Consider the following 24,754-nt stretch of genomic DNA (forward strand, 5'->3'; position numbering starts at 1 on the left):
TTGGGCCTCCTCCATCCCACCGTAGGCCGTGAGGTCCCCTGGTGTCCTCCTGGCTCCTGTCCGTGTCCTGGCGACACCCGGGACAGGTGTTGGGCGACTCTTCCTGGATCTTCACGCTCTGTGTCATCACGCTGGCCGCTACACGTCATCATGGCGGCTGGCGTGACAGGTCTGAGCATGCACGGTTTTAGAGATAGAAAACCGAGCATGCGCAGACCTGTCACGCCGGCCGACGTGATGACACAGAGCGTGAAGATCCAGGAAGGGTTGCCCGACACCCGTCCCGGGTGTCGCCAGTAACGGGAGCCGCCGGAGGGACACGGACAGGAGCCAGGAGGATGCCGAGGGACCTCGCGGCCTACGCTGGAGGAGGCCCAAGGTAAGTGACATTTTTTATTCTAGCTACAGCTCAGGGTTCCTTTAGGTTTCTCTTTAATAATGATTATTCCCATTTTTGGAGACCTGTATTAAATGTTATACAATAGGTCTTCTTATGTCTAATAGGAATTAATTTGAACAAAATTATTAGCTAATGAAATAATAAACAAAACATGTGAACATTCAGGTCATTGCCATAGCGTAACCAGTAACCGCTTTATAAATGAATCCTGTGTTGTTTACTACTCTGCACTCTGCAACTGCTGGACTATGAATATTCCAATAACAGCTATTGACCTCAGTGAACTAGCAGCAAAGGCTCCAAGACACAACCAAACCCAAAAGAAGCATTTTCTATGTGTGGTGCAGCCTTCAAATGCCACTATTGACCTTGATCTGCTTCTCTGGTTTCCCACTGAATTTTTCCTTAAAAGCAACACACAGAAGTTTATTTTCACTGTTCGGTGCCCTGACACTTATACCCAGCTTAGCAGCCCATTCCAGAGTAATGTAAGATTGCTGTTGAAACAACAAAATTGCTGTTTGTGGGTCAAACAAACTGCTGGACAGATTCAGTGAAAGGCTTACTCTGTAAGGTGTGAAAGGCCTGATATAAGACCGTGACAATATGGAAATAATAAAACTAAACTCCAGGATTGCAGATTTAAAGGGAACCTGAAGTGAGATGAATAAAGAGGCTGCCATGTTCATCCCAGACACACATTCTTCATTTAATAATAATAATCCTAACATTTATACAGCGCTTTTTTCCTGTTGGAATCAAAGCACTCAAGAGCTGCAGCCACTTAGGATGCGCTCAAGAGGCCAGCCTACAGTGTTAGGAAGTCTTGGCCAAGGACTTCTTACTGAATTGGTACTGGTCCCTGGACAGGATTTGAACCCTGGCACACAACAACCAAGTTTGAAAGGCAAAATTAGCATTTTTGTTGGAGATTACCTTTGCTTTCCAGTAGGAGTTTCTCTATGTTTATATAAAGCAAAAGGTGCACTAGAATAAAAAACAAAAATGCTTCTGCACACTATTAATATTCACTTATCAACATGAAGGCTATAAAAATGTGCCTTGTTCAGTCTTGGCATTAATTGGGCTGTAAGAGGAAAGGCTATGGTTAGACAGGAAGGGGTTACTAGTTGAAGGAGGTTAGGGTCAGACATCAAGCAGGGTAAACCATAAAGGGTATCTTCAGGTTTGGCATAAGGGAGGCAGTTATGTTAAAGGGAAGAGCCGCGGACTGTGATAAAAAAAAAAATACTAATCCACTTACCTGGGGCTTCCTCCAGCCCGTGGCAGCCAGGACGTGCCCTCGGCACCGCTCCGGAGGCTCCCGGTCTTCTTCGGTGGTGCACCCGACCTGGCCAGGCCGGCTTCCAGGTCGGGCTCTTCTGCGATCCAAACTGCGCCTCACGGGGGCGCGCTGACGTCATCGGACATCCTCCGGGCTGTACTGCGCAGGCGCAGAACTACTGCGCCTGTGCAGTACAGCACGGAGGACGTCTGATGACGTCAGCGCGCACCAGTGAGACGCACGTTGGAGCGCAGAAGAGCCCGACCTGGAAGCCGGCCTGGCCAGGCCGGGTGCACCACCGAAGAAGACCGGGAGCCTCCGGAGCGGTGCCGAGGGCACGTCCTGGCTGCCACGGGCTGGAGGAAGCCCCAGGTAAGCGGATTTGTACTTTTTAATTAGCGTGAACCTTCCCTTTAAGGATAAGGGTTGGTGTTATCATGGTTTTTTTCTCTAGCTAAACAATATGACAGTATTTTGACAGTAATTTTCACCTACTTTTTGGTACTTTTTAAATTGCAGAGTGACGATAAGTTATTTTAAACAGAAGATTAAAAATGATCTCCTAGGAGAAAACTTAGGAGAAAAGGTGAAATGGATAGGCCCATGGAAAGCTATGATGGAACTGCTGTCAAAACAGTACTGCATAGCCGAGAGCAGGCATGTAGCTGATATTTACTGCCGTTCAGTACTCAGACATTGAGTATTAGGAAAACACCTTCATTTATAATACTGATGACCTCCTCTGAGGGACAGGTAGTGGCATGAATATATACCGATTTCTGCAGAAGATGTCAGTGTTATATAAAAATACAGATATGCTATCATCAAACCAACAAACGTTAATGATTACTACTATACAAAGCATCTGTAGAAGTAATTATTACCAGTACAGGACCAATAAAGAGCTAATACTTGGGTTGAGGGAGGGCTTTGGCAAAAGGGCCCTGGTGCGGTTACAACCTCTGCATCCTCATCGGAAACCACTGGTAACAGCTTGTAGCTTTGCTATAAACCAACAGTTCTGGATGTATTCCCTTATTTAAGGGATGTAGAAGAATCCCCACTGCTTGAGATGCTAACTCGCTCAGCTGAGTAGGCCAGGGGTCTCAAACTCGCGGCCCGCGGGCCATTTGCGGCCCTCGATACAATATTTTGTGGCCCTCGCCGGCAAAAGCTTCCTTATAGTTCGCTTCAGTGCTCCCAAGTAATCCGCCGCATCCCCGCCGCTAAACGAGGGCTGCAGAGCCTCCAAATCGCCCGGGGGCAATCCGCCGGCATTTCCTGGAAGGGGCAGAGCTTTCAGCTTCAGCTCTGCCCCTCCTGACGTCAATCGCCGCACGGATCGCCGCCTCTCCCCGCCCCTCTCTGTGAAGGAAGAGTGAGAGGGGCGGGCAGAGGCGGCGATGCGCCGCGATTGTGAAATTCCTTATGCGGCCCAGCCTCATCCTGACTTTGCCTCCTGTGGCCCCCCAGGTAAATTGAGTTTGAGACCCCTGGAGTAGGCCATCCTGATTACATTTGCTCAGGCTGTGTATCTAAGTAAGCAATCGAAAATCAATTTACCAGAATTCACCAGTAATTCTCCACAATTCGACATCCCACCAAGGTAATTTCCACTCAGTCCCCTCCAATCATGTTAACGTCCCCTCCCTTTAGATTGTAAGCCTCTGGCAGGGCCCTCCCTTCTTGTGTATCTGTACACTCTGCTCACAGAGAAAAGGGAACCTGAATTACTGAGACCATTACTCCAGTGTATGATCTGGCATTGTGTACCTTATTGCTTATTGTCTGTTGTGTGTTGACTGTCATCCCTATTAGCAATGTCTGCAACTTCATTTATTGTACAGCGCAGCATGATATATTGGAGCTACATAAATCCCATTAATCCTATACAATAAAACCTGTGTCCCTGCATCCTCCTCCTGTGTGTCCCTGTGTCTGTGCTTTTGCATGCTGCACATGCGCGGAACGCGGGCGGCAGTTAGAGCAGGAGGTGGACGGGGCCAGGGGGTGGGCGCAAGCGCTGACATGCGGCGCCAGCGAATGGCGGCGGTGACAGGGATGGGAGGGGGGATGTGAGGGAGGCCTAGAGCCCGTTATTGTAATGGGCTTAGGTCTACTAGTAATAATAATGTTCATCTCTGTCTATTAACGTAATGAATTCGTTTAGTAAAATCTTGTTCATATGAATCTAAATACTTGCAAGCACCGTCTCTTTTATTAAGACAAACTAAGCTTGATAAGAATATATATTTTACAGGATAGAGATAGAGATAGAGAGAGAGAGAGAGAGAGAGAGAGAGGTCACAGTCACAGCATCCACTGTGGTGTTACACAATAAGTAGGAATGGTAAAGCATGGCACAATGAAATATGGCCATCTTTTAGGAAAGAGCTACAATAAAAGTCTGAGGAGCAAGTTCTTTCCCTCTCATTTCCGTTAGGCTATGTAAGCTTGGAGTTCTAGTTCTTAAGAAGGTGTTAAACATGACCTCGAGGGGAAGTGAGCAACGCAGTTCAAAGATAACTGGATTGTATGAATAATGCGGTTGGCAATACTGCTCTGGTGGTGGAAATCCCTAGAATACCATAGTCAGGAATGTCTAGCATCAAATGAATCAAAGGACAATAAAGGTATGATTAGTAACTGAGGAGGTGAATAATTAGAATAAAAAAAAAAAAGAAAAGAAAAAAAACAGAAAGAATTCAGATTTTTTTACTAAAAGTTTTTAACAACAAACCTCCATCTCTAATAGGTAGAAACATTGCCTTTAAATTAATAATAAGAACACAACGAAATCAAGCACTTAATGTGGACCTTACTTTTTCAATACCTAATTGATCACATTTCTGTCACTGCATTAAATATTTAGAATTAAAGCAAAGGGACAGATCAGAATACATTATTTAGTCAGAGTTTGCCTATTGTAAAATCTTTCCTCTCCATGATATACATTTGGAAAGTAGTGATATCTTTAGTCCTGTCAGGTGCAGCTCTGCAGAATGCTTGTTTCTAAGAATTTCGAGGCTGTTAGAGGACACCCGAGGAGAAAATAAACTAATGGAATAAACAATTGGATCTATCCTTCTTCTCCTAAAAATGACTTTTTAAGATCCACAGTTTTATTTTATATTTAAATCTACTTTTTAAGTTTTTACTGTTTTATTGTTTTTTGATTAATGACACATACATTGATGTATGCCAGAGCTAAAATCTACAAACTATTGACCCTTTTTATCTCATTCCTGCTCCCAGAAGACATTTTCTGCTAGGAAAGTGTTTTATAGTTGTAAATTATTATCAGTGAGGGTCACACTGTAGTCTGACCCAGACAGAAACTGCCACTTACATACCTGATGTTTAACTCTTTCAGGCAGAGAAAGAAAAAAAGGAACACAGCATAGTTATTTGTGTACTAGGCACTGTACATACCCATGTCTATCTCATCATGTCACGCGTCACCTCGGGTATCCTTTGAAAATAATGCCTGGTCTCTCAGAATTCTCTGGGAGGAGAATTTTGCATAGCTAAACAGCCTAAGCTAAGCATCACTGGGAGGGAAGGACTACATACCAATATACAGCAATATATAGGAAGTGTTTCTGGTGCCAAAGCCAGTAAAATTAGCCTAAAAGTGGGTGTCCTGAATAATTGACTGCTGCATTCTGCTATATGTCACTATGGTGATTTAGGTGTTTTATACAAGAATTCTCATATAAAGTCTACAGTTGGAACAGTCTATTTAACACGTATCTGGGCTATTGGATCCGGACTGTCAAACCTATCATGCTATGGGGGAACATAGGGGGGTATTCGCTAAACTTCAGTATGCAGAATAATGCTCAAGTCTTACACGCAATGAGTAGAGCATGATGCATTGCATGTAAAGTACTGGATTATGCTCTACTCACGGTGCTGCACTGTTTGTTACAACCATATACTTACCCGCCTGTAAAGCAAAAGTTAATAACGTAACCTAAATAAAGGACGCCACTACAGTTTGGATTAAAAATGGCCGTGGCCCTTTATTAGGGTTTAATAAATAACAATGTTTATCAAAAAACGGGTGGGATCATAAAAACCCAATAACTTGAACTCCAAATCACATTAAGCCCAGAGCAACCCAGTCCATAAAACAACTGATTCCCACCCACTGAAAAGCGGGTGTCACCGCCCGCGTAAAGGTGCCAGCAACAAAACAAACAAGAGAAAAAAAGGGGGGGGGGGGGGGGAGGCGGGCAAAGCTAATTCAAGTCAACAAGTTGACTGATAGCTGTCTCCTCAGAGAATGAAACTTCATATGAAACATCATGTGACCACCAGCGCTATTTATTGCCTTTGAAACTTGACTCCATAGGTCAATTGACTGACCAATCCTGGCCCTCGGTCAGTCAGAGGGGTTCCTCCACAGCCTTCTCACCTAGCAGGTGCCAAGCAGACGTTTATCTGACTCCTAGCAACCTGTAGGATGAGAGAAAAAAACACCTTGTGCACCAACCTCACAGACAACTTACAGAAAGATAAACTTTTACCTCATAATTCACTCACAATGGAATCACCGTGAGATGCCTTTGTTAAAACACTATGGCACTTATACATTATGTGGTAGGATTCTGTGCTTACCTCAGTTTAGTGAATACACCCCATAGTTACATGCCTGCTTTTTCACTACTGACAAACTGATTCTACCACTCTTTAAATATAGGAAACCTCCACATTCACATATTCACATGGCATGTCATTAGGATAGTCTACTGAGGATGAAGTCAGCTACACACCTGCCTTGTACCAAACACTCTTATTCTTTTATGCTTTTTAAAGGGCTGCCTCTTAGCTGATCCTTTACATCATGGTGGTCCCACCAATATTGCTCTAACTCAGCACTTCAGACATTTGTGGCTGAAAGATGACACCACGCACAGTGCTTCACTGCATGCAGATATTACAGATGACTGTTTTACAGCAACTGTTCTGTTTTAAGCACATAGCTTTCATTCCTAAGGAAGACAAAAAGGAAACAGGAATAATAACAAGAGATAAGCAAAGATGAGTATCGACTTAGAAGTGAAAGTGTTTGTACTAACTGTGCAGGGACAGAATTCCCTTTCCTATGATTAACTGAAAGGAATCACCTTCATTTAAAGCCACCCACATCTTAAACATTTTGAAACGTCTGCAAGACAAAACAAATTGCTTTACAATGTTCAGGAGGAGTCTGAGTCAGATTCCACTTTCTAGTCTGTGAAGCTTCTCACAGGCATGGGAAATCAGAGGCAATTAATACCTGTCTGCCAGCAATGTACTTAAACAATCATTAATAACCAATAAAGAGTGTCATCCACCCATGACCAATACTTATACGAATCACCCTGATAACCAAAGAACGACTCTACCGCTGCCTGCTTCCTGTGATGTCTCCTTATTGCAATCATTTAACCTCTTCACTCCAAGAGTTATTTTACCCTTCTAGCCAAGAACCCTTTTCACCTTTCAGCGCTCCTCCCATTCACCTGGCCATCATTTTATCACTGCTTATCACACCTGAATTATCTATATCTTGTTTTTTGCCATAAATAAGGATTTTGTGAGTAATATTTGTTTTCAGTAATTACTTTATTTTCTATGCCTTGTAAAAGGAAAACAAGGAAAAAAAATAAAAAATACACTATTTCTCCAAATTCCATCCCCTATAGTTTTAAAATAAACAATGCTACTGTAGACCCACACATTGTATTTGCCCATTTGTGCTGGCTATCAAAACATTTAAATTATATATGTATGGTGACAATATATTATTTGGAAATAAAGGTGTATGTTTTGCTTTCTCACCACACCCTATTAATAATTACAAGCCCTTATTTGCAAAAATAACAGTAATATACCTCAGAATATAGATATTAAAAATGCTGAGTCCCTAAAGTAACTACAGTGGCTTGCAAAAGTATTCGGCCCCCTTAAAGTTTTCCACATTTTGTCATATTACTGCCACAAACATGAATCAATTTTATTGGAATTCCACATGAAAGACCAATACAAAGTGGTGTACACTTGAGAAGTGGAACGAAAATCATACATGATTCCAAACATTTTTGACAAATCAATAACTGCAAAGCAGAGCCATATCCCATAAGGCTTATTTAAATTGACATAGGCTAACTTTACTGTCTTGGTTCTGAACATGTAGTGCCTGTGTGGTAGAAGTAACTCATGTTGGGCTTCGGGGGTACTTCAGCTTATCAAAGTCAATTTATGATAATAAGTTTGAGATGAAGAAAACAGTAAGTCATTTATAGATAAACTTGAATAAATATTTTTAGTAAACTAAAAGCACAAGTTAATGTTTTGAAAAGCATTTATGTACAATAATCATCTGATTTGATACAATCATTTGATTCTACTAGGAAATATATCAAAGTGTACTTGAGATGACATTGCCCAAAAAAAGAGGGAACAGTACTTAGCAAACATTATCATTCACATTTTTTTAAATATTGTTTTTTTTATCCTTTTCCATGTAACCTATACATGGTAATGATGCCGAGAACCAGTGGTTTACCATAATAAAACTTGTGCTTTCCATGCTTGTGGTGCAGAGGGCACAATACTGCACATCTTTTGGGACTGCCCCATAGTTACCTAATTTTGGGCGGATTGGAAGGTGATGGTACAAGAGGTTTAGAGATTTCCTGCCTCTATCTCCCTCCCAGGCTCTCCTGTGCTTCCCTAATGACGATGTCCCTGGTACATACCGTGTACTATATAGATACATGCTCCTTGCTGCTCTATGGAGCATAGCCTTCAAGTGGAGAACCCCAGATTTGGATAGAATTTTGGTTAAACAATGATTGGACTCTTTAATGCTAATTGATATTGTGTTTTATCACAGTATAGAAAACCTTGATCGCTTCAACAAAATCTGGGAGCTTTGGAGATCCTACAGTGGTGTTTGAGCTTGATGTCCTAACCTCTTCCGATTATTGATTTTGCAATACTTAAGATAATGGGTCCTTGGACGCCTGTTATTGTGAGTGTATTTGTCATCATGTTATTTATCTCTTTACTAGACATTGTAATATATCTTCTTCTTTATGCATAGCAGCACCAGTTCACCATCCTTTGCTTGATGCCAGACCCTTTGAGTGGTCTGAAACTCTGACATAACATTCAATAAAGATATGTTTTCCTACTTTCTATTACTAATACAGTTATCGTATTTGCTTTTGTGCACAAGTAATATTGTCTGTCTACAAATTACAAGTTTCCAAAGTGTAGTTTATCTTACCCTGAAAGCTGTCCTTGCATGTTATTCGTTTTCTATTACAACTGCTTTTTATTATATATTAAAATCTTCTAATTAGCTATTCTGAACTCTGTGTGTGCCTGAAGCAAAGACAGTTTCTCAGAGAGTGTTTGTTTACATTCCAGTGTTGATACATTTGTGTTTAACAAGTAAAACATATACTGTTATCTCCAGTCTGGATGCGGACTTGAAGCTGAATAGCATGATAAAGTGCTTTGTTTAACCATTTCAGCGATGTTCTGCTAGAATTTTTTCTGGTATAGTAGCTTTCAAGCTGTGAGGAATCTTTTAGAGCTAAGTAGAAATACTGACTTTCAGACCGCTTTAAGTTCAGTGTGTTTGTTCAGATACGTGTCTGCTTCTATTTTCACATCCACTTTGTATCTTATGTATGCTGCTGAATAGTTGCTATAATGTTTAGCTTCTAGAATTTGTGCTATTCCTTTTTCTATGTGAATTGACTGTTATTGTTTTTATTATGCTGACAAATCTCAATAAACTATGTTTCTGAATAAAAAGAAAAAGAACATGTGCTGTGAAAATGGTATTTATCACCCTTTGTCTTTCAACAGCATACATTCTTGTGCATATTAAAAGTGAAGTTATTGTATTGTCCCACGTAATGCAGAATCAACAAGACACCCTTTTATTCACAATCCCAATGATCCATAAAGTATTGCACGTACAAGATATTAAAATACAGCTTATCTCAATCAGACGCAACCTTCCCACTCGACATCCACCGTGACCAATGGGGATAAGGGACGCAATGTGTTTCGCTGCAACAGTGTCTTCCTTAGATCATGTGACATCACCTGAGGAAGACTCTGCTGCGTCGTCAGACCGATAGCACACAGAATCGACTAGCAGAGGAGCTCCACATAATGGTCAGTTTTTGGATCGCTTATCCCTGTTGGCCAAGGTGGAAGTTGAGCGTATTTACATTGACACTGACTTCAATCAACATTACTCTAACACTTTGGTTGCGCTCTGAATACATTGTTACTTTTCCCGTATAATGGACCTATGTAGGGCGGAACACAGTGTCAAGGTCTTGCCAGAAAGTTCACTGTGCATTATCGCTCTATAACAAGAAGCAATCAGAGATATCCATGCCTCGGAATGTGTGGTGCCTCACTTTACAGACCAAGGCAGTAGGATAAGCTGTATTCCATGACGGATGTCATGTGATCCAGGACGAGGTACTGTACAAGCACATTTGTTCAGAGATGGATTATAGGCATGGAAGGAGTGACATCAGTTCTCTACCACTTCAAGCATGAACACCAGATTTCATGGAAGCCAGAATTTTCAAGAACACATCAGAGCCATTTGTAGCCTAGAATGGAAAATACATCAATGAGAATTTTACGTTTATAAGAGTGATTAAATCTATTTCATCAGTTCTGGCAAAAGAAGCGCAGACTGAAAACATTAAAGAACATTAGACATCCATACCCAAAAGAGGGGTTAAAGTGGATCTGAGACAAACTTTTGCAGCCTTCATTTTTCTGCCCCTTACATAATTGCATGTTAACCCTCCTGGTGGTCTAATAAATTCCGCCAGGAGGCAGCGCAGCAGTTTTTTTTTTTTAAATCATGTAGCGAGCCCTGGGCTCGCTACATGATAGCCGCTGCTCAGCGGCATCCCCCCGCCCGCTTCGATCGCCTTCGTCAATCTCCGATCAGAAATCCTGTTCAAAGAACGGGATTTCCTGGAGGGCTACCCCCGTCGCCATGGCGACGGGGTGGGATGACGTCACCGACGTCAGCGACGTCATTGGGAGTCCCAATCCACCCCTCAGCCCTGCCTGTCACTGATTGGCCAGGCAGCGCATGGGGTCTGGGGGGGGGGGGGGGGGGGGCGGCGCAGCGCGACAGATAGTGGCGATCGAGCGCGGGGCGGCGGCGATCGTGTGCTGACGCAGCTAGCAAAGTACTAGCTGCGTGCAGCAAAAAAAAAAAAAAATTAAGCAAATCGGCCCAGCAGAGCCTGAGAAAACGTCCTGCGCAGCTTACCCCGAACTACTTTCGGGGTTACCGCCAGGAAGGTTGATGAATGTATCCACACCCCCAGCTCCTTCAGTGCCTAGGCATTCTGAGTCTCATGCTGGAAATGCTCATGGGAGCTCAGCCTGGGTAGGAGGAGGCTTTTGCTGAAGCATGCATGAGATTTCAGAGGCAAGGGGGCGGAGAGGGGAGGAGTGAGGAGGAGAGGGGAGTGGAGCTTTCACAGGCTGAGGGGTGGAGATGCAGAGCAGCTTGCCTATGCAATGATGACAACAGCAGAATATGGCTGCTCTCATTTTATCCCATGAAGAAATAATCATATACTGTTGAACCTGTTTGCATCTAATCGTGGTTGGGGTGTCTTGGCACCCTATAGAAAAAAATACAGGAGACAAAAAAGGGAACCCGATAGTGCAGTATGTCAATAATAGGTGTGTGGAGAAATCAATTGATTGAAAGGGCTACTCACAAAGGAGGGTTGCAAGGGGCAACCGACCACAGGAAGCAGGTGGAGACCATAAACCCGACTCCACTCGGGGTGGTCCTGGACGGACCTGGTTGCGGTCGCTCTCTTAGACGAAAAAGGATGGACAAAACATTAACCGTGGTAAAACAACGGGTGTTCTGTCACCACCCCTCGGACAAACATGTACGGGGGTAAAACTATGCACAATAAGGGAAAGAGGCGCCCTGATTTGAATAAAAGCTTTTAAAATCAGTTTAAAAACGAAAAAGAAAAATGAGGTATCTTACCTCAATGACAAAATCTCTGTAAACTTACAATAGATTTTTATTTGAGCACAGGCAACGCGTTTCGCGGGTCTGAGCCCGCTTCCTCAGGCCAATACAGTGCCAAATGACAGAAATCATGGCCGCTTCCTCAGGCCAATACAGTGCCAAATGACAGAAATTATGTAGCATAGGGAGCCTCTGAGTCTCGGAGGCTCCCTATGCTACATGATTTCTGTCATTTGGCACTGTATTGGCCTGAGGAAGCGGGCTCAGATCCGCGAAACGCGTTGCCTGTGCTCAAATAAAAATCTTTTGTAAGTTTACAGAGATTTTGTCATTGAGGTAAGATACCTCATTTTTCTTTTTCGTTTTTAAACTGATTTTAAAAGCTTTTATTCAAATCAGGGCGCCTCTTTCCCTTATTGTGCTGTTTGCATCTAGATTTACTGTGTAAACCATCTACACTTTAGATAAGATATATAGACAAGTTACTTGCTATAGTTAGTTTTTCATCTCGGATCCGCTTTAAAGCCCAGTGAAACTACTTTAATTTGTATAATTACCTCTGGAGGTGAACATTTCAGATTAAATTAATCCTTTGTGTATCTGTACCTCCCTGCAACTGCGCACCAATTCATACAGGCAAGTCTTACACACATACACACATAGGAGGATTCAGTGCCAGTCCCATGTCATGTGACAGGGACGGAAGCTGCAATGGTGGTTGGCTGGCTGCACAGCACTTGTAAACTAAACATGAAGTGAAGAGGACCTGTATCATTGCTGGGAGCAGGTAATGTATAACATTTTGCTGTGGCTCTGCTGGGCTGCCCCCTCCAGCTCCAACTCTTGCCCCCCTACCCCTAGCACCCAGGCCCCACCATGGTGGTGTGTTATTGTTCCTGCCCCTGCAAGGACTTTTTCCTGCGGGACTAGATCCCTCTGGGCCAGGTTCTGTACAGGCACATTGCTACAGTGGCAACAGACTACAGCAGCAATGCGTTCTGTTGCTAGGAGGGGTGTGGAGGGCTGATGGCATAGTGCATGATGGAGCGGGTGGGGCAAGTAGGAGAACCACACTGTTGGCTCTCATTGGGCTGAGATAATCTGCCAGTCTTATTGCTCTGCAATGCATTGAGGAAGATCAGGGGGCACTATAAACATGATAGACTCTCAATTGAGACAGTTTATGTACAATGCTTTATGCTACATAAACACAATAGAATCATGTGAAACGACTGATGAACACTCATTCCATGATCAAATTCAGAAGATGTTACGCAATATAATGTGAACAATGGCAGAAGACTGCAACTGAAATGCCAAACCGTCATTAACCAATAGGATCGTTAAGCGATGCAGAATGCAGGCAAAGTACCATAGAGACTTGCAGACACAGGCCCATATTCAATTCCCCTGTTCTCCCAGAGTTTTCTCCTAGGTGATATTTTCACACCTTATCAATAAAATGCTTTTTAACCACTTCACCACTGAGGGGTTTTACCCCCTGACCACCAGAGCAATTTTAACCTTTCAGTGCTCCTTCCATTCATTTGTCTATAACTTTATCATTACTTATCACAATGAAATGAACTATATCTTGTTTTTTCCGCCACAAATTAGGCTTTCTTTAGGTGGGACATTATGCCAAGAATTATTTTATTCTAAATGTGTGTTAATGGGAAAATAGGAAAAATGTGGGAAAAAAATAATTATTTTTCAGTTTTCGGCCATTATAGTTTTTAAATAATGCATGCTACTGTAATTAAAACCCATGAAATTTATTTGCCCTTTTGTCCCGGTTATAAAACCGTTTAAATTATGTCCCTATCACAATGTTTGGCGCCAATATTTTATTTGGAAATAAAGGTGCATTTTTTCCAGTTTTGCGTCCATCCCTAATTACAAGCCCATAGTTTATAAAGTAACAGTGTTGTACCCTCCTGACATAAATATTTAAAAAGTTCAGTCCCTAAGGTAACTATTTATGTATTTTTTTTAATTGTAATTTTTTTAATTTTTTTTTATTACAAAAAAAAAAAAATGGGGAGTGTGGGAGGTAATGAGTTAATTTTTTGTGTATAACTAATTCATTTGTATGTGAAAAATGTTTAGGGTGTAGTTTTACTATTTAGCCACAATTTTTCACAATGATTGCGCTGCTTAGCGGAAAAGCAGCGGATCATTTTGGGGCTTAGATCAACGAACAGGAATGGATTTTCCCGTTCATTGATCTCCGGGCGAGCGGCCGGCGGCGTGTTTACCCGCGGGAATGCGCGCTAGAGAGAGCGGGAGCGCGGGCAGCGGCGGGAGCGCGGAAAGTACGGATTTCTCCGTCCCTGGGGGTTAAAGGATGGAAAAAGGGACGGAGAAATTCGTACGGGCGGGGGTAAAGTGGTTAAACCTCCAGGAAGCAAGAAAATACTCTACTTTTTACCTCCTTTTTGGTCCTTGTGCACAGTGCTAAAAAGTAATTTTAAACAAGGATGAAACTTGTACACTGTACACACTGCTGAAGGAAAACAATTATCTGCCAATTGCCAAAGTGATCCGTCATGTTGGTTACTCAGAGTCCCCAAGCACCGTTGTGGATCATTTGTTTATAATTCACTGAAAGTGAACCAGAGACGAAGCACCCTCATTTATTTTACCATATATATCTGTGGGAACATTAGAGAAAACACCTACCATGCTCTCTGTTTCATTCTTCACTGCACAGCTTGTTTCTTACCAGCCCTGATAAAATCCCCGACTGAGCATTCAGTCTGGCTTTGCTCAGGAATCATTATAGCTGAGTCTGTGTTCTTTGGTGTCTTTTCAAGCCCAAGCCTGCCCCTTTCTGGCTCTGCTATAATGACTCGGCTATAATGATTCGTGAGCAAAGCAGGAATGAATGCTCATTCAGGGATTTTATCAGGGCTGATAACAAGCAGGCTGTGCAGTGAAGAATGAAACAGAGAGCAGGGTAGGTGTTTTCTCTAATGTTCCCATTGATATATATGGTAAAATACATGAGGGTGCTTTGTCTCTGGTTCCCTTTAAGAAGTTGTTTGTGTTTTTAATTTTTAAACAAAATCTGAACAATGAGTCATTCAATTTATTGTTCATATCTAGCCAGGTTCAGAACTTTCCTGCCTGTTACTAAAGGCCAGACAAACTCTTGATTGATGTCGCCCGGTGGGGATCAGGACCCGATCCCTCGGGAAACCTTGCTGAGCTGAAGCTGTACAGAGGCGGGGGCAGCGGTATAGCTGATGATGTATTCTGTTGCTATGCGGGGAGCGGAGGGACGACGGAGCATGGGCGAGTGGAACCATCAAAGTTATCGGCCGTCACTTGAGCAAATTGATCTACCTGGCAGATGGCTTGCTGGGCGGAGGTCAGGGGTCACTGTAAACATTCTGGACTATCAGTTGGAGCAGGTAAAATGGAGAATCCATTTTAAGATCTGCCTGCTGACATTTGAGGCTCTACGCCCCATGGGACCCAAATACATAGCAGATCTATTGTAACTGCCGTATATGTCCCTCCATGCACCCTCCGCTCTGCCAACAAGATAAATTTGGTTATTTCCAGGATTCACTTAAAAACATTTGGTGCTCGGGCCTTTTCCTATGCAGCTCCAACTCCATGGAACTCACTTCCTCAATCAGTGCGAGAGGCTCCTTCTCTGGACAGCTTTAAGTTACAGAGTATCCAGAAAGCTGGCATAGTGGTTAGCACTCTCGCCTTACAGCGCTGGGGCCCCGGTGTGCATCCCAGCCAGGTCAACATCTGCAAGGAGTTTGTATGTTCTCCCTGTGTCTATGTAGGGTTCCTCCGGGTACTCCGGTTTCCTCCCACATCCCAAAAACATACAGGTAAGGTAATTGGCTTCCCCCCTAAATTGGCCCAAGACTACAATACATACACTATACAATATAGGCATATGACTATGGTAGGGACTAGATTGTGAGCTTTATTGAGGGACAGTTAGTGACAAGACTATATATACTCTGTACAGCGCTGCGGAAGATGTCGGCGCTATATAAATACTAAATAATAATAATAATAAAAGCTCATGGTGAACAAGAACTCCTAGGAGTGTTTAAGAGGCTACAATGGGCCAAAAAGCCCTCTCACTAAAGTGCTATGGAAATCAAAGGTTTGCTTTCTTAAAACTGAAAGTATTTGTGATAATTCAGGTTGGAGTGAGATGTCTCCCAGTGCATCACTGATGAAATATGCAAATTATCCATTGTTGTCCCTGGACAGCTTTAAGAAAAGGCTGAAAACCAACCTCTTTTCCCCAGACTTTGAGACTGCAGAATGCAAGGTCACAGTGCTTTGAGTCCCCAGGTAGAAAAGCGTTCAAAAATTATTATTATTATTATCAGCTGTATTTATCACCTGCCTCAGCTGACTTTAATATAACGTGTGTCCAGGACTTTACTGTTAGAAGAAAGGCCTCTAAAAGTTGATTTAATCTACTTCTTGTAAGTTACAAACTCCCAAACAAATGGTTTTTACTGTGATGCTGGGAAATGAAGTCAAGTATCTATTGTTTTTCATTCTTTGTGTGCCAAAAGGTAACACCTGAGAAACCCAATTAGCATCTGAATGCAGGGAGGAGAGAACATTGTACTGTAGTTCCAAGCACATCTGCCCAACAAAATTCTGCTTAACTTTTTGCTTCTATATTCCATGTTTATATTCACATATCATCCTGGCTGCTATTATAATTAGTGTTGCTCAGTTGTTGGCTTTGTTGTGTTTTAAGTCCCAGTAGGCAGCTAAATACACAATTGAAATATAGTATATGTGGAATGCACAATGGAAAGAAATGATCTGTAATTCTGTCTAGCCAGTCCTGTGATTCAAATACACTTCTACCTTTGCTGTATACCCCTAGGGCAGAAATCACCTTAAAAAGGAACCCAAGATCAGAGATATATAGAGGCTACCATATTGATTCACTTTTAAACAATACCAGTTGCCTAGCAGTCCTGCTGATCTCTCTGGTCAGTACTGTTTGAATCACACACCTGAAATAAGCATGCAGCAAATTTGCATACATGCAACTAATCTGCATATGCTTGTTCGGGGTCTATGGCTAAAGGCATTAGAGGCAGAGGATCAGCAGGACAGCCAGGCAATGTGCATTGTTTAGAAGGAAATAAATAAAACACACCTGTTCAGACAAGCCTATAATTTGCTATAGGTAGCACTGGAGGTTTACTGCCTCATCCGCTAACTCCTGTGTCTCAATCCCAAATGTCTCCAGTTCTAGATTGCAAGTTCGCTAGGGCAGGGACATCCTCCTAGTGTTTCTTATTCTGCTGTAATTTATCAGATGAACATGTACCAGTATTGTTGATGTCTGAAGCTGCACATCAGCTATGTATGCATTTGTATTGCTGGGTGTCCTAGTTGTACAGTTTTGAACATCTCATGTATCTATGCTCCCCCAAAAAATTTTTATACTATGTACAACGCTACGGAAGACATTGGCGCTATATAAATAAACAATAATAATAGTAATAATATGTCTCTTACCTCGGGTTCCCTATAACAATCATAATGATGGCTCTTGCTAGAACAGGAAGTGGGCATAAACCCCCTGACATGGATCAAATGCAAAAGGAAAATATGACAGTGATGATAGCCATTCCCTTCTTCACCCAAAACCAAAAAGAAAGTTTTGAATGAAGTTCCAGTTAAAAAGTAAGGCTCTTTTTGTAAAACTACATTCAGTTGTCCAAACAACTGTGCACCCTTTGCTGAAAGCTCTCTGAAATAATCATCCACAGGAACAAGGGCTAAACAATATGTTTACAGGTTTTCTGGTCAAGTAGATCCCACACCCGTTTTAGTGACGACAGATGACTCACAGACCAAATGACAACAGCCACAGAGTTATCAAAACAGATGATCAAAAGCAATTTACTAACAACACACTCACAAGTTTTTACTAACTGGCCAATCAGCGCAAGTGATTTGTTTTGGCAATATTAAAATGCAGTACTACATTTTATCACAGAAAGGGTTGCATCATCTTCACTAAGAGCTGCAAAAAACAAAAAAAAACCTTAAATAAAAACAAACCCATTGTACACTTTTTTCACATGCATGTTATTCCACCTTCTCCCCCATGTGACTAATCTTTTGTCTTATTTGTGACCACGCCCACCTATGAAGTGCTCTCCCTTTTAAGGTGCATCCCCAGGGCCCTGCCAATGCATCATAGAGAGGGTGTGGTTACATGGGTTTTTCCCAAAGACTAGCAAAATGATGAGACCTGCTATAATTTGTTTAGCCGTGCAACTCATGATAGCAAATTGCATGGTTTGTTTCAGGTCCACTTCAAAGGGAATTTAGAGTTTTTTGATTTTCTATTGTGCCAAAAATTGTATATTCCTTAAAGAAAGAACAGAAAAATATTAAATATAAATACAAAAATAATTTTTGTTTACAGCTCCACCTATTGGTTCAACTGGAACACTTTAAAAAAGTCTTGCTTTACTGCAGTGCAATAAATCCCAACATAACCAAAAAGTGTAACATAGTGAATTCTAATAGCATCCAGGATAATGAGTCACTATGAACAGTAACAAAACTGATGGAAAATATCTGTTTCATTAGCCATTTGTCCTTGAGAATTACTCTAATCTTTTGCATTCAGCTGTTAATTATACAACGTAGGAAGAAAAATAGATACTAGTCTGCATTTCTCAGAATCCCAGCATTACAGTAGAAACAATTTGTCTACACAAGAAAGTTTCACAGGAAGTAGGCATCAGCTATTGTAATACCTTAACTCAACTTGCAGGAAACAGGCAGGGGGGCATTTAAGCCTATACAGTTGGATGCACAGCTGCAGAAAACAGAGATACACATCAGAGTTTTCAATCAGAATAGTTCATTTCCAATTATTAATTAAGTACTTATTAAGTTATTAGGTTTGGTCCACACTACGCCACAGCTACAATGTGGAAGGTCAAATCGGTCCATCCATGCAATCATTGTGTCTATAATAACAGACATGCCATAGATACCATTGCTATCTATGACATGTCCAATTGTGGTGCAGTGTCCAGAAAAGTAGTATAATATGGAACATGGCACTACAATACCGCAACAAATATGTCTAAACGTATCCTGCAGATGGCACACAAGCCGTCGATTTGTCTGTTTGTCCATTGGTCTCTTTTGCAGAAAGCGCTCTGATTTGGTCTCTATTGTGGACTTAGCCCAGTAGCATAATTTATACTAATCAACATGATTGCTTCCAGAAGTTGGCTTGTTCAATTTTGGATTTAGCTGGGCTTTTAATGTAAGCCTGATCCATAGAGAACAAAAGGGTATAAATATATAGTTACTGAGTCTGGAGACTAGGGATGAGTGGGCACAGTTCTGTGGAAGGTGAAACTTTACCCGCATGTGTGCGCAAGCGGGAAAAGGGAGCAGAGCGCTCTATCCGCCCCACATTTCTGTTGTCACAGCCGGAACTTGTTATGTGAAAGTGGAAGTGTTGAACATACGGAGAGCAGCATGCAGCGCAGCAGCTAAAGGTGGCGAGACAGGTGAGTTAACCCTCTCTGCCCCACCCCCCTGCCCAGTCACGCGCAGGCACAGTTTCTCTTTGCTTTGTAATGTTCACCAATTCAGCAAAGTGACACAACCTTTCATTTTCCATCAGCAGGTGGAAAGCAACTATATATATATATATATATATATATATATATATATATATATATATATATATATATATATATATATATATATATATATATATATATATATATATATATATATATATATATATATATATATATATACACACACACACACACACACACACACACACACACACACACACACACTATGTGTATAACATATATACCCCTATTGCAAGCACACAACGGCATGGCTCTCTCACCCTTTTGTGTCTTGGAATTGTTATTAATTTTGTATCTTGCAACTTTATTTTATGTTTATTCATTGTGTTACATTTGTCACTGTAATTGCTATTTCTGTATTTTGTACCTGTGTCCATATTTGATATATATCATTGCCTATTGTGTAATATTATGGATGCCATGCTTGTTTTTTTTACTTTGTACAGCACCATGGAATATGTTGGCACTTTATAAATCAATAATAGTATATATATATATATATATATATATATATATATATATATATATATATATATATATATATATATGTACGTACGCACGCACACACACGCACACACACACACACACACACACACACATGCTAAGTTCAATATGTGTGTGAAGCAAACAGCACATTCCCTTTCAGAACTACTGCTCTAACCTAGAAGTTCTTTTTTTTTTTTTTTAAAGTTTTAACTCAGCTCCTAATTCCTATTTTGCAGCATGAACAGGCTGAAATAAAAATGGGCTTTCTGCTGAGGCATCTGTATCACCCAAACCAGGATGAATGAAATGGCAAAGTATTCAGGAGACAATTGTGAAATGAGTGGCAGCAGGACAGGGCAGTGTATCTTCAATGACCTCACCAACCTTTCCCCCCCTCTCGTCCTGCGCCCCCCTCCCTCTCCCCTCAGACGTACATACATACATACATCTAAGAGAACAAGTACATTTTAGGAGAGTGTGTCATAGTGTTAATGCATGCCGCCCATGCAAATTTAACTTTTAGGAAGGAGGGGTTTTGGGTATGAGGTTTTTTTTTCTCAATGGAAAAGATGTGACTCAAGATGTGTCATCTTTTGAAAAACACATACAAATAGTGCGACTTGCTTTCCTTCATCAGTGGTGTATATAAACCCTCAATTTGTAGTGGTGTAAGTTCACAAGCTCAGACACACACACATCCCCACTCAAGTCACTCACAATCACTGTCTCCTTGTAAGAGACACTGTCACTAGTGAATGCAGGGACTGCTATCTGCTTTGGCTGTGATTACTACCTCAGAGCTGGGGAGCAGGTGAATTAGTGTGGAACACTGACAACTGAAGCGGCACTAGAAAAAAAGGACAAAGGCGGAAATATTCCTAAAATAGGTAAAACCCAAAAAACAAACAAACAAAAATTGCAACTAAAAAAAATTAAACACTTCAAGAAAACTCCCAGAACATCAATCCATCACTTAAGAACGTTATCCAAGCAAACAAAATATGAGAAGTAAGTAATGCTTTTAACTTCTTCCTTTTTAATTTTTTTTTAATGTTTATTGTTTACTTTTATGCATGTTTTGGCTATTCTTGGCTTAGATATCACAGTCACGTTATCACAATAGCGATTTACTGGTTAAAGCTGTAAGAGGAATGTTTGAAATTTGAATTATGCCATAGGGGACTAGCTAGGGATACATTTCAGTCATATGTTGAAAGCAGTCTGAAATGTTGTGACTTGGGACATCATTATAAAGTCTATTGCTACATGGTACCCAGAGAGTTAGAAATCACCTCAGCAGCACTGGCGTTCCCAATGCTTTCTGAACTCATAGCGCCGCCTGCTGTCTTTAATAGGAATTCCACATTGAACTACTTTTTTTTTTTAGGCAGCAAAGCCAAAAGTTATGCCCAGGTTTGTGAAAGTCAGCAATGATTACAATAGCTGTCGACTATATACCTTAAGAAAACTCCCATGTATTAATAACATGCAATGTTATTAGAAACCTGTTATCACTGTGGCATATGCGTCAACCAGTTTCAATAGATTAAGCACATACTGGTAGATTTCACAGTTTTAGAAGGTCATGCTTGTCAAATAGCCAAGTAAGATTCTTTAACCGAAATGATCTTGCTCAAGTTTTGTTTTACAAGAATTTGTACTGCAGTGAGTAGTTCTTGGCTGAACTCCCTTGGCTAATATTTCTAAACATTTACAGTAAGAGCAGATAGCTTGCTAGCTTCTTTATCATGTGGGAGACCTGGAGACTGGATGGATTCTTGGTGTTATCTCTCCTGGGATTGCTGGATTAGCATAGCAAGGGGTGTTTTTGGCTGACATTACTAATGTGAGTGTCCAGCTACCGTTCATATCAAGCTTGTGTGGGCAACAAATAAACTGGTAGGTGCAATCTTGTTTTTTACACTGGATGAAAGTATATTTTGTAGTCAAATGGCAGAGTATGTGTCTTAAGGATATCTTACAAAGCATTTAGTCTACATTTTGCAATAGATAAACTAGCAGATCCCTCTTGGTTGCTGTACAATTTGATGCAATTTAAGTAGTAGTCTGTACAGTTTAAATCATTAAGCTGACCATAAACCATACAATCTTGATTGGACAATCTTACCAAATCTATGCAATTTAATGGTCAATAGATTGAGAATCATTTGAACAAATCATTTCTGTAAGCTCTCATACAACATGGAAGTGATGAGTTGTACCACCAAGGTGTATGGTGGGTTTTAAGATGGTCACACACGCCATATACTCTCCATTGTACAATCCTGTCCAATCTTACCACTTCCATTTAGTATCAAATCTTACCTAAGCAACTTTAAAGTATTCTCAATCTGTTGGCTCTTATATTACATACCCCAAGACTCTACAAATTAAGCTTGTATGGAGTATGTCCAGCTTTAGTTATAGAGGCAGACAGGAAATGTCAAATTCTTTAACCCATGGCAACCAGTTCTTCATCTCATTATTTCTGTCTACATTGCCTAGAGGAGAAACATGCTTGGTTACTGCAGGTTGCAGTCAGTTCCCCATCATGACAGCTATTTATATGGCTTTGTCAAATGCTTACTAGTATGCAAGGCATGCATTCATCGTAAGAGGTAACATAAGGTTACTTAAGCTGTCTTCTGACTACTTCAATAAAAATCCTTATGAAAAAAGGAGGCTTTTCCACCCTAAGCAGAAAAATGTGCTTTGATTTCTACCAGCTCGTTCTTGGAAGAATTCACAATGAGCAGCAGGTTCTTAGTATCTGGAAATGCTATCAGAGGAGAACCGGCTGGGATTATAGAGACCGGCCAATAAGTTAGAGCAGTGAGCAGCTACCTAGTGTTCACCAGTCAGCAAGCAGCGCTATGTCTGGCTGTCTGGCTGGAACCTGACTGAAACTCCGCAGGGAAAGCACCATTAACAAATTAACTCAGGGCACAAAGCCATTCTGAACTTCACAAAGCAGCTATTCCCACTTGACTAACCTCCAGGCAGTCGTTTCAAAAACATGGTTAAGAATGTATTTCTTGCCTTATGTTAATAGCGCGCTGTGAAGAACAAGTATTTTGTAGTCAGCCAATAGTGATGAAATTAAAGAAAACAGAATTTGCAGGAGGTGAACAGGAACGTTCCAGGGGCTAATCAGTAGCAAAAGCTTATAGATAATTCATTGACGTCACTGTAGGTGAAATTTCACTTTCACCCGTTTAGTGTGATATGAAGGATGAAAGCTCACTCCTGATTGGCTGACAAAACATTTACTGCCAACTTAATCAATGACCAGTCAGTTTTGTGTCCAATCAGACACAGAAAGTTGCATTTTTTTGTTTTAAAGGGAACTCGAGGTGAGTGGGATATGGAGGCTGCCATATGTATTTCCTTGTAAAGAATGCCAGTTGCCTGGCAGCCCTGTCGATCTTCTGGCATGAGTACTGTCTGAGCCAAAACTTTGGAACAAGCAAAAGCCTAATCCAGTAAAACCTGTCAGCTAAGTCAGAGTACCTAATCTGCATGCTTGTTCAGGGCCTATGACTACAAGTATTAGAGACACAGGATCAGGAGGACTGCCAGGCAACTGGTATTGATTAAAAGGAAATAAATATGGCAGCCTCCATATCCCTCTCGCCTCAGGTCCCTTTAAATACTGCACACGTGATTGTCTAGTGACATAAACACGGACCACTGGCCGGAGTGAAAAATGCTCTCCTGTCAGCCACACTCTGTACATTTCAGTCATCCAGAGATGGCTATAGGCCAAGACGCAACAACATGAGCACACAACAGCACTCGATAAAACAAATAGAATATGAGCTGCTAAACCTATGGACTGAACGTGTTTTTTGTGGCCCATGTGTGGTTCTTGCAGGTAGTAAAGGGGTTAAGAGTCTCACCATCACAGCGTGCCAGCTAAGCATGTGGAGTATTTTACAAGCAAATCATGCATCTGAAGCAGATAATCGTTATATGGAGTTCCTCTGAAGTAAAACGTTTACCCTCCCTAAGGAATTCAGACCCCTGAAACTTGTATTTTACTGTCAATAAAAGGGGCAAATGAAAGTATTTTAACACCGAAGGCATTGGCCTTTAAAATGATCTTAGGGGGTCTGATGATCCACGCCTGGCCATTAAGAGACGTTCATGAGTAGAAATGCTTATTCCTTCTGTTGGCTTAACTTTATTTAAAGACACAGGGCCATTTTTTTAAACGTATATTTCCTAAAAGCTAAAGACCCAGGTTTAACTAATGACTGAAGTCGGTTCAAGCCTTCTACACACCTAAAATTTCTGTCACCTTAAAATCCTGTTAATTTTGAGTGACATTTAGGAACAATCACTATACAGACATGCTGCTTTAGGAAAATGCTGCATGGCTGTTAGGCAGACTGCTGTAGTCTATGCAGAGAGGGTGGGAGGAGCTATGTAACATGCAGGTTATCGTGCACATTATCGTAGAAAATGTGTTTGGATAACTTAAAATGTTACAGAAGACCTGAGATGTGAACGTGCCCATACAATGGTATGGGCAGCGCATTCACGCTTAGCAACAAAGCGCAGAGCAACACATGCGCATAGCAACACAGCGCAGAACAACCCAGCATGCAGCAAGATGCTCTAACTTGATTAGCAGTTGTGGGAACACTCACAGCGCAGATGTTTACAGGAAAGCGAAAGTGGAAATGGAATACGTAGGGGGCCATCTTCGTTAAAACAAGTCAGTTGCCTGACTTCTTTGCTGATGCTTTGCCTCTAATACTTTCAGCCACTGTCCCAGAATCAGCTTGCAGAGCAGATGCTTTGACTCTGCTCTGACTCCACTGGCTGAATGCATGCGTGACTCAAAAACAACTACAGCCAAAAGCTCAACATGACAGCCA

At 41.4% G+C, this 24,754-nt stretch overlaps 1 long non-coding RNA gene across 1 annotated transcript in view; it reads right to left on the minus strand.

Annotated features, from left to right (window-relative positions):
- Positions 1-5,684: 5,684 nt before the first annotated feature.
- LOC137521600 (uncharacterized) overlaps positions 5,685-24,754 on the minus strand; it is a 43,535-nt gene continuing 24,465 nt past the window's right edge. Inside the window, exon 2 of the long non-coding RNA XR_011022162.1 lies at positions 5,685-10,324. This is a non-coding gene — a long non-coding RNA (uncharacterized lncRNA). The remainder of the gene's footprint in view (positions 10,325-24,754) is intronic.

Source organism: Hyperolius riggenbachi, chromosome 6 (assembly GCF_040937935.1).
Source record: "Hyperolius riggenbachi isolate aHypRig1 chromosome 6, aHypRig1.pri, whole genome shotgun sequence".
Taxonomy (NCBI): domain Eukaryota; kingdom Metazoa; phylum Chordata; class Amphibia; order Anura; family Hyperoliidae; genus Hyperolius; species Hyperolius riggenbachi.